This window comes from Vulpes lagopus, chromosome 5 (assembly GCF_018345385.1).
Source record: "Vulpes lagopus strain Blue_001 chromosome 5, ASM1834538v1, whole genome shotgun sequence".
In the NCBI taxonomy this organism is placed as follows: domain Eukaryota; kingdom Metazoa; phylum Chordata; class Mammalia; order Carnivora; family Canidae; genus Vulpes; species Vulpes lagopus.
This window is the reverse complement of record NC_054828.1, coordinates 53,426,101-53,438,625: the sequence shown is the minus strand read 5'-3', so window position 1 is coordinate 53,438,625 and position 12,525 is coordinate 53,426,101.

Here is a 12,525-nt window from a genome sequence, read left to right as displayed (position 1 = left end):
GCCAATAGCATCCAACAGCACATTAAGAAAATTATTCACCATGACCAAGTAGGATTTATTCCCGGGACACAAGGCTGGTTAAACACTCATAAAACAATCAACGTCATTCATCATATCAGCAAGAGAAAACCCAAGAACCATATGATCCTCTCATTAGATGCAGAGAAAGCATTTGACAAAATACAGCATCCATTCCTGATTAAAACTCTTCAGAGCATAGGGAGAGAGGGGACATTCCTTAACATCTTCAAAGCCATCTATGAAAAGCCCACAGCAAATATCATTCTCAGTGGGGAAGCACTGGGAGCCTTTCCCCTAAGATCAGAAACAAGACAGGGATGTCCACTCTCACCACTGTTATTCAACATAGTACTGGAAGTCCTAGCCTCAGCAATCAGACAACAAAAAGACATTAAAGGCATTCAAATTGGCAAGAAGAAGTCAAACTCTCCCTCTTCGCCGATGACATGATATTCTACAAAGAAAACCCAAAAGCCTCCACCCCAGGATTGCTAGAACTCATACAGCAATTTGGCAGCGTGGCAGGATACAAAATCAATGTCCAGAAATCAATGGCATTTCTATACACTAACAATGAGACTGAAGAAACAGAAATTAAGGAGTCAATCCCATTTACAATTGCACCCAAAAGCATAAGATACGTAGGAATAAACCTAACCAAAGAGGTAAATGATGTATACCCTAAAAACTACAGAACACTTCTGAAAGAAATAGAGGAAGACAGAAAGAGATGGAAGAATATTCCATGCTCATGGATTGGCAGAATTAATATTGTGAAAATGTCAATGTTACCCAGGGCAATTTACACGTTTAATGCAATCCCTATCAAAATCCCATGGACTTTCTTTTTTTTTTTTTTAATTTTTTTTTAATTTTTTTAAAAATTTATTTATGATAGCCACAGAGAGAGAGAGAGGCAGAGACACAGGCGGAGGGAGAAGCAGGCTCCATGCACCGGGAGCCTGATGTGGGATTCGATCCCGGGTCTCCAGGATCGCGCCCTGGGCCAAAGGCAGGCGCCAAACCGCTGTACCACCCAGGGATCCCTCCATGGACTTTCTTCAGAGAGTTAGAACAAATCATCTTAAGATTTGTGTGGAATCAGAAAAGACCCCGGATAGCCAGGGGAATTTTAAAAAAGAAAACCATAGCTGGGGGCATCACAATGCCAGAGGTCAGGTTGTACAACAGAGCTGTGGTCATCAAGACAGCGTGGTACTGGCACAAAAACAGACACAGATCAATGGAACAGGATAGAGAACCCAGAAGTGGACCCTGAACTTTATGGTCAACTAATATTCGATAAAAGAGGAAAGACTATCCACTGGAAGAAAGACAGTATCTTCAATAAATGGTGTTGGGAAAATTGGACATCCACATGCAGAGGAATGAAACTAGACCACTCTCTTTCACCATACACTAAAATAAACTCAAGGTGGATGAGAGATCTAAATGTGAGACAAGATTCCATCAAAATCCTAGAGGAGAACACAGGCAACACCATTTTTGTACTCAGCCACAGTAACCTCTCACAAGATACATCCCGAGGGCAAAAGTAACAAAAGCAAAAATGAACTATTGGGACGTCATCAAGATATGAAGCTTTTGCACAGCAAAGGATACAGTCAACAATACTAAAAGTCAACCTACAGAATGGGAGAAGATATTTGCAAATGACAGATCAGATAAAGGGCTAGTTTCCAAGATCTGTAAAGAACCTATTAAACTCAACAAGAACACACAATCCAATCATGAAATGGGCAAAAGACATGAACAGAAATCTCACAGAGGAAGACATAGACATGGACAACATGCACATGAGAAAATCCTCTGCATCGCTTGCCATCAGGGAAATACAAATCAAAACCACAATGAGATACCACCTCACACCAGTGAGAATGGGGAAAATTAACAAGGTAGAAAACCACTAATGCGGGAGAGGATGTGGAGAAAAGGGAACCCTCTTGCACTGTTGGTGGGAATGTGAACTGGTGCAGCCACTCTGGGAAACTGTGTCAAGGTTCCTCAAAGAGTTAAAAATAGATCTGCCCTACGACCCAGCAATTGCACTGTTGGGGATTTACCCCAAAGATTCAGATGCAATGAAACGTCGGGACACCTGCACCCTGATGTTTCTAGCAGCAATGTCCACAATAGCCAAACCGTTGGAGGAGCTTCGGTGTCCATCGAAAGATGAATGGATAAGGAAGATGTGGTTTATGTATACAATGGACTATTACTCAGCCACTAGAAATGACCAATACCCACCGTTTGCTTCAAGGTGGATGGAACTGGAGGGCATTATGCTGAGTGAAGTAAGTCAATCAGAGAAGGACAAACATTATATGTTCTCATTTATTTGAGGAATATAAAAAATAGTGAAAAGGAATAGAAGGGAAGGGAGAAGAAATGGGTAGGAAATACCAGAAAGGGAGACAGAACATAAAGACTCCTAACTCTGGGAAAAGAACTAGGGGTGGTGAAAGGGCAGGAGGGCAGGGGATGTGGGTGAATGGATGACGGGTACTGAGGGGGGTACTTGACGGAATTAGCACTGGGTGTTACTCTGTTGGAAAATTGAACACCAATAAACATTAATTTAAAAAAAATAAATGTCTTAATGTGTTGATTGAACACTAACTTAATGTGTTTACACACATGGGGACCAACGTGTTGTAAAACATAAAGCACATGAAAGAAGGTTTTATTCTCAGCCTGGAGATTAAAACTGTGTGTTATAGATATTGGAGGAGACATTTTTATTGGATTGAGAGAAAGGGCTTCCTCAGTATCTTTCATAGGTGACTTGACTGTATCCTCTATAAATCATCTGTTTCTGTTATTAACCTATGTACCTCCCATGAATGGTATCCAAAGATCTTACAGAAAGTCATGTCACTTACCATAGAACAAGGTAGTATCTCAAAATTACCTTTGATTCTTCTAGAGTATTGTCAACGTTACTTAGCACCCAAATTTTATTCTATTATTTCCCAGATGGTGAATATATGTTAAAACCAACTTAATTATATTTACCTCTCTTATGGTCTTTCATGGCTTCTGAGCATACTTTAACCAACGTCCTTAGTATGACTCAAAGCTTGACAGGAATAATGACTAGAAAGTATTAAGTGTAGGGCTTATCACATTTTTTTCTGTATACCCCCACACTAGCTCTCACAAAAATTCTTCAAGTTCTCCTCAGGAACTCATACCCATTAATTCCCAGTCACCTTTTATCTTAAGAAAATTAAAAGACAAAAATTCCAAATATACAGTTTCATTCTCTCAATAGGAAAAATCTTCATGTATTCTGGTTAAGTGAGTTCTTAACATATAAGAGCTCTCTGCACTCTGGGAAATCACTATTCTAGCTTTTTTGAACAGGGAGACAAGGTCTCCCACTAAATTTTACATTTACAAAAATAGCAATAGTTATATCCATTTAGGATGCAACAGGTGTGGAGGGATCAATTAAGTGAACGAACAAAAGATTCCCTTGAGAGTACAGGTTCAAAAGTCACTAGTTAATCTACAGTGTAATGAACTAGAATGAATTATTTCCAATAAAAGCTTTAAGTATCTATCAGAAGGAAGAGTGTCTCTGGAGACAGGAAGATGTAACAATAGGTTACGTGCAAAATAATGAATCAGATGAACCGTCAGAAGGTTGGATTAGAAGGTTAGATTCTCTCCATATGCCTAGGGATATTTCAGCTGAACTCAAGAAAGAAGCTGCTCAGAATTTGCTGAGGGAATCTGGATTTGGATGAAGTCCTATCACTCTGTGTCACAGTGGAAACAGTTCCCTCCCTCTATTCTAAGCAGCTTTTTCTTCCGTTGACCATTCTTTGTTAAGACATCACAAACAATCAGGGAAATTTGTGTTCAGTTTTCTCATTTTTGACTTAAGTTTCAAGATCAGTTGCTGTCCACGTTGGTCAAAGGGCACAAACTTGGAGTTATGTGGGATGAATAAGTCTCAATCTAATGCACATTATATGAACTATAGTTAGTGATACTGTATTGACTCTCAGAAATTTGCTGAGTGCTCTCCGTGTGCATGCACACACATACACACACACCTACTCACACATACGGAATTAATGGTGAGAAGATAGGTTAATTAGCTTGACTGTTGAAATAGTTTCATTATGTGTATGTATACCAAATTATCATATACACCTTAAATATATAAAATATTTAATTTAAAAAAGGTCAGCTGCTGTCCAACCCAAAACAAAAATTGATGCAAATAGTATAGGATTATAACTTTATATATATGATTTTGTTTATTTATTTAATCAATAATTTTTATAGAATATTTTCTCCATTCAGTACACTATTATATATTTGATTGAGGTAAGACAAATGTAGGAGTATCTAATGTTACATAACATAGTTACATAAAATATAGTTTATATTTTAGCTAGGTAAATAATATTAATTGAGCTCTTCTTTGGCCTAGTTCTGTGCCAAATACTCTTATTGTATTGTCTTTTATAATCTTAATCACAACATTAGTACATGGGTTATATTACTATCTACATTTTATGGTTGAAAAATTGAGAAGTTGAAAATTAATAAGCTAAATAATTTTCCCAAGGCCATGTATTTGCTAAGAGAGTTTAGACTTGAACTCATGTTTGCCTTGTGACAAAATCCAAGCTTTCTAAGTGCACTACATTATCTCTCTATGCTTCAAAGAACAAGGGCTTAAAGATAATCTGATTAATGATGGGCAAGAAGGGGGTCATAGTGATTGACATTTTTCCCCATAACTCTAGCAGAAATTTACCTCAAAATAGATGTATGCTTTTTGAGGAATTGAATGTATTTCAACAATTAACCCGGAAGGATCAAACTGTTTCTAAATAACTTAATTGCATCATAGAACACAAGAATATTTATAGAAATATTTATAGAAACACAAAAATATTGAAGACCCAACAAGGCAAAAATCACCATGTGTAGAATCCAATAAAAGTTATCAGACATGCAGAGAAGCAAAATGTGTGTGTATGTATTTTTTATATGCACATATATTCTTATTTTATATATATTTATATATGTTACATATATAATAATAATTTTACACACATAAAGCATGAGGAAATAACTTAGTTAATTGAAAGTGATCCAACCAGACACCAATGTTAGAATTGGCAAGCAAGAACTTTAAAACAGCTATTATAACTTCACTCTATACATTCAAAAAATTAAGTAGAAACAAGGAAAGTATAAAGACTCAAATCAAACTTAGAGATGAAAACTACAGCATGTGAAATAAAAAATAGACTGGATAGGTTTAAACACAGATTATACTTGCAGAAGAAAATATTGGCAAACTTGAAGGCATACTAATAGAAACTATCCAAAATGAAAGAAAGAAAAAAGAATTTTTAGAAAGGAGCATCAGTGAGCTGTGTGACCACTTTGAGTAGCCTATAACACATGTAATTGGAGCCCATTGGGGATTGGGTTAAGGGCAGAAAAAATGTTTAAAGAAATAATGGCTGAAAAATTTCCAAATTTTATGAAAACTATAAAACCCTCACCAAGAATTCAGTGAACACTAAACAGAAGAAGCATAAAGAAAACTCCCTCAAGACACATCATAATCAAATTTGGATCTACAGGTACAAAATGAAGCAACTCAGTATTGATAAGTATTTGGGTAAATATACAATACATTTTTTGGTAATTTAAAGATCTCTTTAAAGATAATTGCCCATTTAATTATGCTAAGTGAAATAGGTCAATCAGAGAAGTATAATTAAATGGTTTCACCTATATGTGTAGTATAATAGCACAGAGGATCATAGGGGAAGGGAGGGAAAACTGAATGGGAAGTCATCAAAGAGAGAGATGAGCCATGAGAGACTCTTAACTATAGGAAACAAATTGATGGTTGCTGGAGAGGAAGTGGGTGGGAAGATGTGGTAATTGGATGGTGGGCATTAGGAGGGCACGTGATGTGATGAGCACTGGGTGTTATATGCAACAGATGGACTACTGAACTTTACATCTGAAACTAATGATGTATTATATGTTAGCTAATTGAAATTATTTAATTTTTTTAATAATAAATTTATTTTTTATTGGTGTTCAATTTACCAAAGAAAGAGAAGGAAAAAGATAATTGTCCATATAAATGAAAATACATTTTTGCATTTATGTAATATGTACAATAGACTGTGTTACAACAATAGCATATTCATTTTGAGTTTATCTTTGTGTCTTGTGTAAAAGAATGATCCAGATTCATTCTTCTGCACATGACTGTCCAATTTTCTCAGCACCATTTATTGAAGAGACTGTCCTTTTTCCAGTGGATAGTCTTTCCTGCTTTGTCGAATATTAGTTGACCATAGAGTTGAGGGCCCATTTCTGCGTTCTTTATTCTATTCCACTGATTTGTGTGTCTGCTGTTGTCCAGTACCACACTGCCTTGATGACCACAGCTTTGCAGTGTAACCTAAAATCCAGCATTGTGATGCCCCCAGCTCTGGTTTTCATTTTCAATATTCCCCTGGCTATATGGGGTCTTTTGTGATTCCACACTAATCTTAAGATGATTTGTTCCAATTCTCTGAGGAAAGTCCATGATATTTTGATAGGGATTGCATTGAACGTGTAAATTGCCCTGGGTAGCATAGATATTTTCACAATATTAACTCCAAATGGATAAAAGACCTAAATGTGAGACAAGAATCTATCAAATCCTAGAGGAGAACACAGACAAAATACCTTTTGAACTTGGCTACAGCAACTTCTTGCAAGATACATCTATGAAGGCAAAGGAAACAAAAGCAAAAATGAACTATTGGGATTTGATCAAGATAAAAACCTTCTGCACAGCAAAAGAAACAGTCAACAAAACTAAAAGACAACCTACAGAATGGGAGATTTGCAAATGACATATCAGATAAAGGGCTAGTATCCAGGATCTATAAAGAACTTATTAAACTCAACAGCAAAGAAACAAACAATCCAATCATGAAATGGGCAAAAGACATAAACAGAAATCTCACAGAGGAAGACATAGACATGGCCAACATGAACATGAGGAAATGCTTTGCATCACTTGCCATCAGGGAAATATAAATCAAAACCACAATGAGATACCTCCTCACACCAGTGAGAATGGGGAAAATTAATAAGACAGGAAACAACAAATGTTGGAGAGGATGTGGAGAAAGGGGAACTCTCTTGCACTGTTGGTGGGAATGTGAATTGGTACAGCCTCTCTGAAAAACTATTTGGAGGTTCCTCAAAGAGTTAAAAATAGATCTGCCCTATGACCCAGCGATTGCACTGCTGGGTATTTACCCCAAAGGTATAGATGCAGTGAAATGCCAGGACACCTGCACCCCTATGTTTCTAGCAGCAATGTCCACAATAGTCAAACTGCGGAAGGAGCCTCGGTGTCCATCAAAAGATGAATGGATAAAGAAGATGTGGTCTATGTATACAATGGAATATTACTCAGCCATTAGAAATGATGAATACCCACCATTTCCTTCAATGTGGATGGAACTGGAGGGTATTATGCTAAGTAAAGTAAGCCAATTGGAGAAGGACGATCATTATATGGTTTCACTCATGTGGAGAATATAAAAAATAGTAAAAGGGATTATAGGGGAAAGGAGAGAAAATGAGTGGGAAAAAATCAGAGAGGGTGACAAACCATGAGAGACTCCTAACTCTGGGAAGCAAACAGCGTAGTGGAAGGGGAGGTGGGTGGGGGGGATGCGGTGACTGGGTGACGGGCACTGAGTGGGGCCCTTGAGGGGACGAGCACTGGGTGTTATGCTATATGTTGGCAAATTGAACTCCAATAAAAATATACAAAAAATATGTAGCAAAAAATGTGTGACAACAGAAGGGGCAAAATGAAAGTATACCATTATAAGATTCTTACACTACATCTGTAATGGTGTTAACATTATTTGAATGTAAACTCTTATAAGTTAAAGATCTATTAACCCTAAAGATGTTTTGACCCTGAGTAACCATGTAACAAAACAAAAACCTGGAATGCATAATGATAAGTTAAAGAAGCCAGTCTGAAAAGACTACATACTGCATAACTCCAACTAAATGTCATTCTGGAAAAGGCAAAACTTTGGAGACATAAAAACAATCGGTCATTACCAGGGATGAGCAGGTAATTTTTGGGCAGTGAAAATAGTGATCAGCACTAAGGCAGGAAAATATAAGAATCATGTCAATTGAACATGAAGCATTAGAATAGTTTTTATTTTCAGATGACGTGATCATCAATATAGAAAGTCAATGAGAAACACAAAATTGATGCTAAAACTGTAATCTTTGGGGCAGTGCAATTGCTGGGTTGTAGGGCAGATCTATTTTTAACTCTTTGAGGATCCTCCACACAGTTACCATTTGCTTCGATGTGGATGGAACTGGAGGGTATTATGCTGAGTGAAATAAGTCAATCGGAGAAGGACAAACATTATATGGTCTCATTCATTTGGGGAATATAAAAAATAGTGAAAGGAAATAAAGGGGAAAGGAGAAAAATGAGTGGGAAATATCAGAAAGGGAGACAGAACATGAAAGACTCCTAACTCTGGGAAATGAACTAGGAGTGGTGGAAGGGGAGGTGGGCGGGGAGTGGGGGTGACTGGGTGACGGGCACTGAGGGGGGCACTTGATGGGATGAGCACTGGGTGTTATTCTATATGTTGGCAAATTTAACACCAATAAAAAATAAATTTATAAAAATAATAAAAAATAACATAAAACTAATAAGTAAGCTTAGGACAGTGACAAGATACAAGGTCAATTTATAAATATCAATTGAATTTCTATATACTAATAATGAATAATTGGAATATAAAAATAAAGAGTACAGTTTACATAAAAACATGAATTACTTAGGGATAAATCTGACTGAAGTTGTGTAGTTTTTGAAATGCTTAAAACTATAAATCAGGGCAGCCCTGGTGGCGCAGCAGTTTAGCTCCTGCCTTCAGCTCAGGGTGTGATCCTGGAGACCCCAGATCCAGTCCCATGTCAGGCTCCCTGCATGGAGCCTGCTTCTCCCTCTGCCTGTGTCTTTCCCTCTCTCTCTCTGTGTCTCTCATGAATAAATAAATAAAATTTTAAAAAATTATAAATCATTGTAGGAGGATTACAGAAGGCCTAAATAAATGGAGAGAGAGAGAGAGAACATATTCATGGATCAGAAGACTTAATAGTGTTAAGATTGCAATCCCAATCAAAATTCTAACGGGCTTTCTTTTTCAAGAGAAAATTTAACTAGCTGGCACTTAATATTTATGTGTAAAAGCAAAGGACCTAGATAGACAAAACAATTTTGAAGAAAGAAATTTGGAGGGCTTATGATTCTCCATGTTAATTGTCTATTTGTGTCAGGAGCAGTATATTTCCAGTTATCTAGATTTAAACTCTCCAAGTGACTTTCCTTTCACTTTATATTAATCAGTCAGTAAATAACACTAATTATTTCTAATTTTTATATCTGCCTTAAACATTTTGCTTAGGTAGAAAGATTTGAAAAAAAAAAAAAAAGATTTGCCCAGGAGTTTTGAAGTATATTCTCATTAATTGGTTTAATCTGGTTTTTTGTTTTTAAAGAAATACTGTCTGCTTAATTTTTTTTTTGTGTCTGAGTTCTCTTATTTGTAATGCAAGAATGATAATGGTAATTTGTTCATAATAATGAATAATAACAATAGATTGATGATAGTGAGATACAACATATACTGGTTTTGATTCTATTATTACTATCCCAGTTTCTTAGAATAATGCCTGGGACATAGTAAATAGCATAAATGCAATTAACTATTTCACTTGATTATAGGGAATTCTCTCTTGTATTGAAAGCACAAATGATCTGTGCCACTTATGTGGCATTTCAGTATCTTTTGCCTCATGCAATTTCTTGTATTGTTAACTTTTCATGGCTGTATATTTTATATACTGCTTTGTTGTCTTGTGGCAGATTTACTTTGTTGTATTTTTTATACTGCATAGAAAAATGTTGGACCTACATTCAAATATTTATTAAACTATATACAAAACATGCGTTGAAGGCCAGATAATTTCTAGAGCTCCTTCTCAGGAGAAATAATGACTTGAACAAGGGACATTAACTTTCTGGGGAGCTTTTTAAAAAAATTTTTTTTTAGGTTTTTTAATATCAAAAGTAAAATTTTTTTCTCTCTTCAGAGCAGCCTCTTTGGGATCAATTGTACTGACAAACAATACATTCTCTGGGGGTCATGATTCTGAGAGACTAATAAAGATCCTTTATTGCCATCTTCAATAACAAAAGTTCAAGAGATGTTTAAGAGAAGTCATCCCAGGGATACTGGTGAGGGTAGTGAGGAAGTTGCAATGGGAGGTCAAACACAGGTCACCAGCAGGTTAAAGAAAAGAATGAGAGAAGCAAAACAGTGGGGTTGAATGAAGTCCTTGCAGTGAGCAGCCTCAGGAGAGATCTCTAAATTTCTTTATGCTGAGTGAAATAAGTCAATTGGAGAAGGACAAACATTATATGTTCTTATTCATTTGGGGAATATAAATAATAGTGAAAGGGAATATAAGGGAAGGGAGAAGAAATGTGTGGGAAATATCAGAAAGGGAGACAGAACATAAAGACTCCTAACTCTGGGGAACAAACTAGGGGTGGTGGAAGGGGAGGAGAGCGGGGGGTGGGGGTGAATGGGTGATGGGCACTGAGGGGGGCACTTGATGGGATGAGCACTGGGTGTTATTCTGTATGTTGGTAAATTGAACACAATAAAAAATAAATTTATAAAAAATAAATTTTCTTTCAAACCCATCTTAAACAAAACAAAACAACCCATCACTTAAGCCATACATTTTTCAGCATGGAGAAAATATGGTCTCATTCATTTGGGGAATATAAAAAATAGTGAAAGGGAATAAAGGGGAAAGGAGAAAAATGAGTGGGAAATATCAGAAAGGGAGACAGAACATGAGAGCCTCCTAACTCTGGGAAACGAGCTAGGGGAGGTGGAAGGGGAGGTGGGCGGGGGGTGGGGGTGACTGGGTGACGGGCACTGAGGTGGGCACTTGACGGGATGAGCACTGGGTGTTATTCTATATGTTGACAAATTGAACACCAAAAAAAAAATTATAAAAAAATAGTTGTCATTTAACTTGAGGACTGTATTTATTTTTTAATAGACTTATTTATTTTATTTTTTGTATTTTTTTTCCGTCAAGTGTCCCCCCTCAGTGCCCATCACTAGACAATATTTTTAGAATAATTTTAGATATGCAGAAAAATTGTGTAGGTAGTATAGCTGGTTCCCATATATCATATGCTCAGTTTCTCTTATTATTAACATCTCACATTAATATGATGGATTTGTTACAATTAATGAACCAATGTTGATATATTATTTTAAAATAAAATCTATAGTTTTTATTCAGATTTTCTGAGTTTTAACCTTTCAATATATTTTTTCTATTGCAATATCTCATTTAGGATACCACATTACATTTAGTTGTTATGCTATCTTTTTGCTCCTCTTGACTATGACAGTTTCTCACACTTTCCTTATGTTTGAAGACTTTGACAGTTTTGAGAGTTACTGGTCAGATATTTTATAGAATACTCCAGTTTTGAAATTTGTCTGATGCTATTGGGAAGACCACAGAGGTAAAGTGCATTTTTATTGTCAGTTTTTCCACTGTAAAGTTTTCTCTTTCTTTAGGATGGAGTATCTACACAAATTATTTGGAATACTTCTATGTGGGAGGTTTGTCTCTTCTCCCTCACTTATTAATTCATTCAATCAATCATTTATATAAGTATGAATTCTTGGATATCTATTTTATTCTTTGGGTTATTATCTACTACTATTCCATTTATTTTCTTGTCCAAATTGTTCCGACTTTGGCCATTAGAAGTTCTTTTAGTGCTTTCTCTGTTTCTTGGACATACCTCATCAATGTGATTATATTTATTTTTATTTTCTAAAAAGGGCATACTTAAAGAAGGGTTCTAGACACCAAGGGAAGGAGTGGATTTGGGAGGTCCTGTTTACATAGAAGCATCATCTTTTTCCTTTTTGAGGATGGAACACAAGTTCCATGAGGTCAGAAACCTTGTCCTATCTGTTCATTAAGAGTATCTGGAATATGGTAGTTAGTATGTTGGATGAAGAAATTAAAGAATTATGACATGTCTTAGATGGAAGCAGGAGAAATAGTGTGAACAATTGTAGTGTGAGGTTTAAGTGATACCAAATTAGATTATATCTAATTATGGGCAGCTGGGTGGCTTATTTGGTTAAGCATCTGCCCTCAGCTCAGGTCATGGTCTCAGGGTCCTGGGATCAAGTTCCAAGTTGGGCTCCCTGTTCAGTGAGGAGTCTGCTCTCCTTCTCTGTCTCTGTCCCTCCTCATTGCTTGTGTGCTCTCTCTCTCTGCTCTCTCAAATAAATAAATTAACTCTTTCAATAGATATTTTAAAAAGAT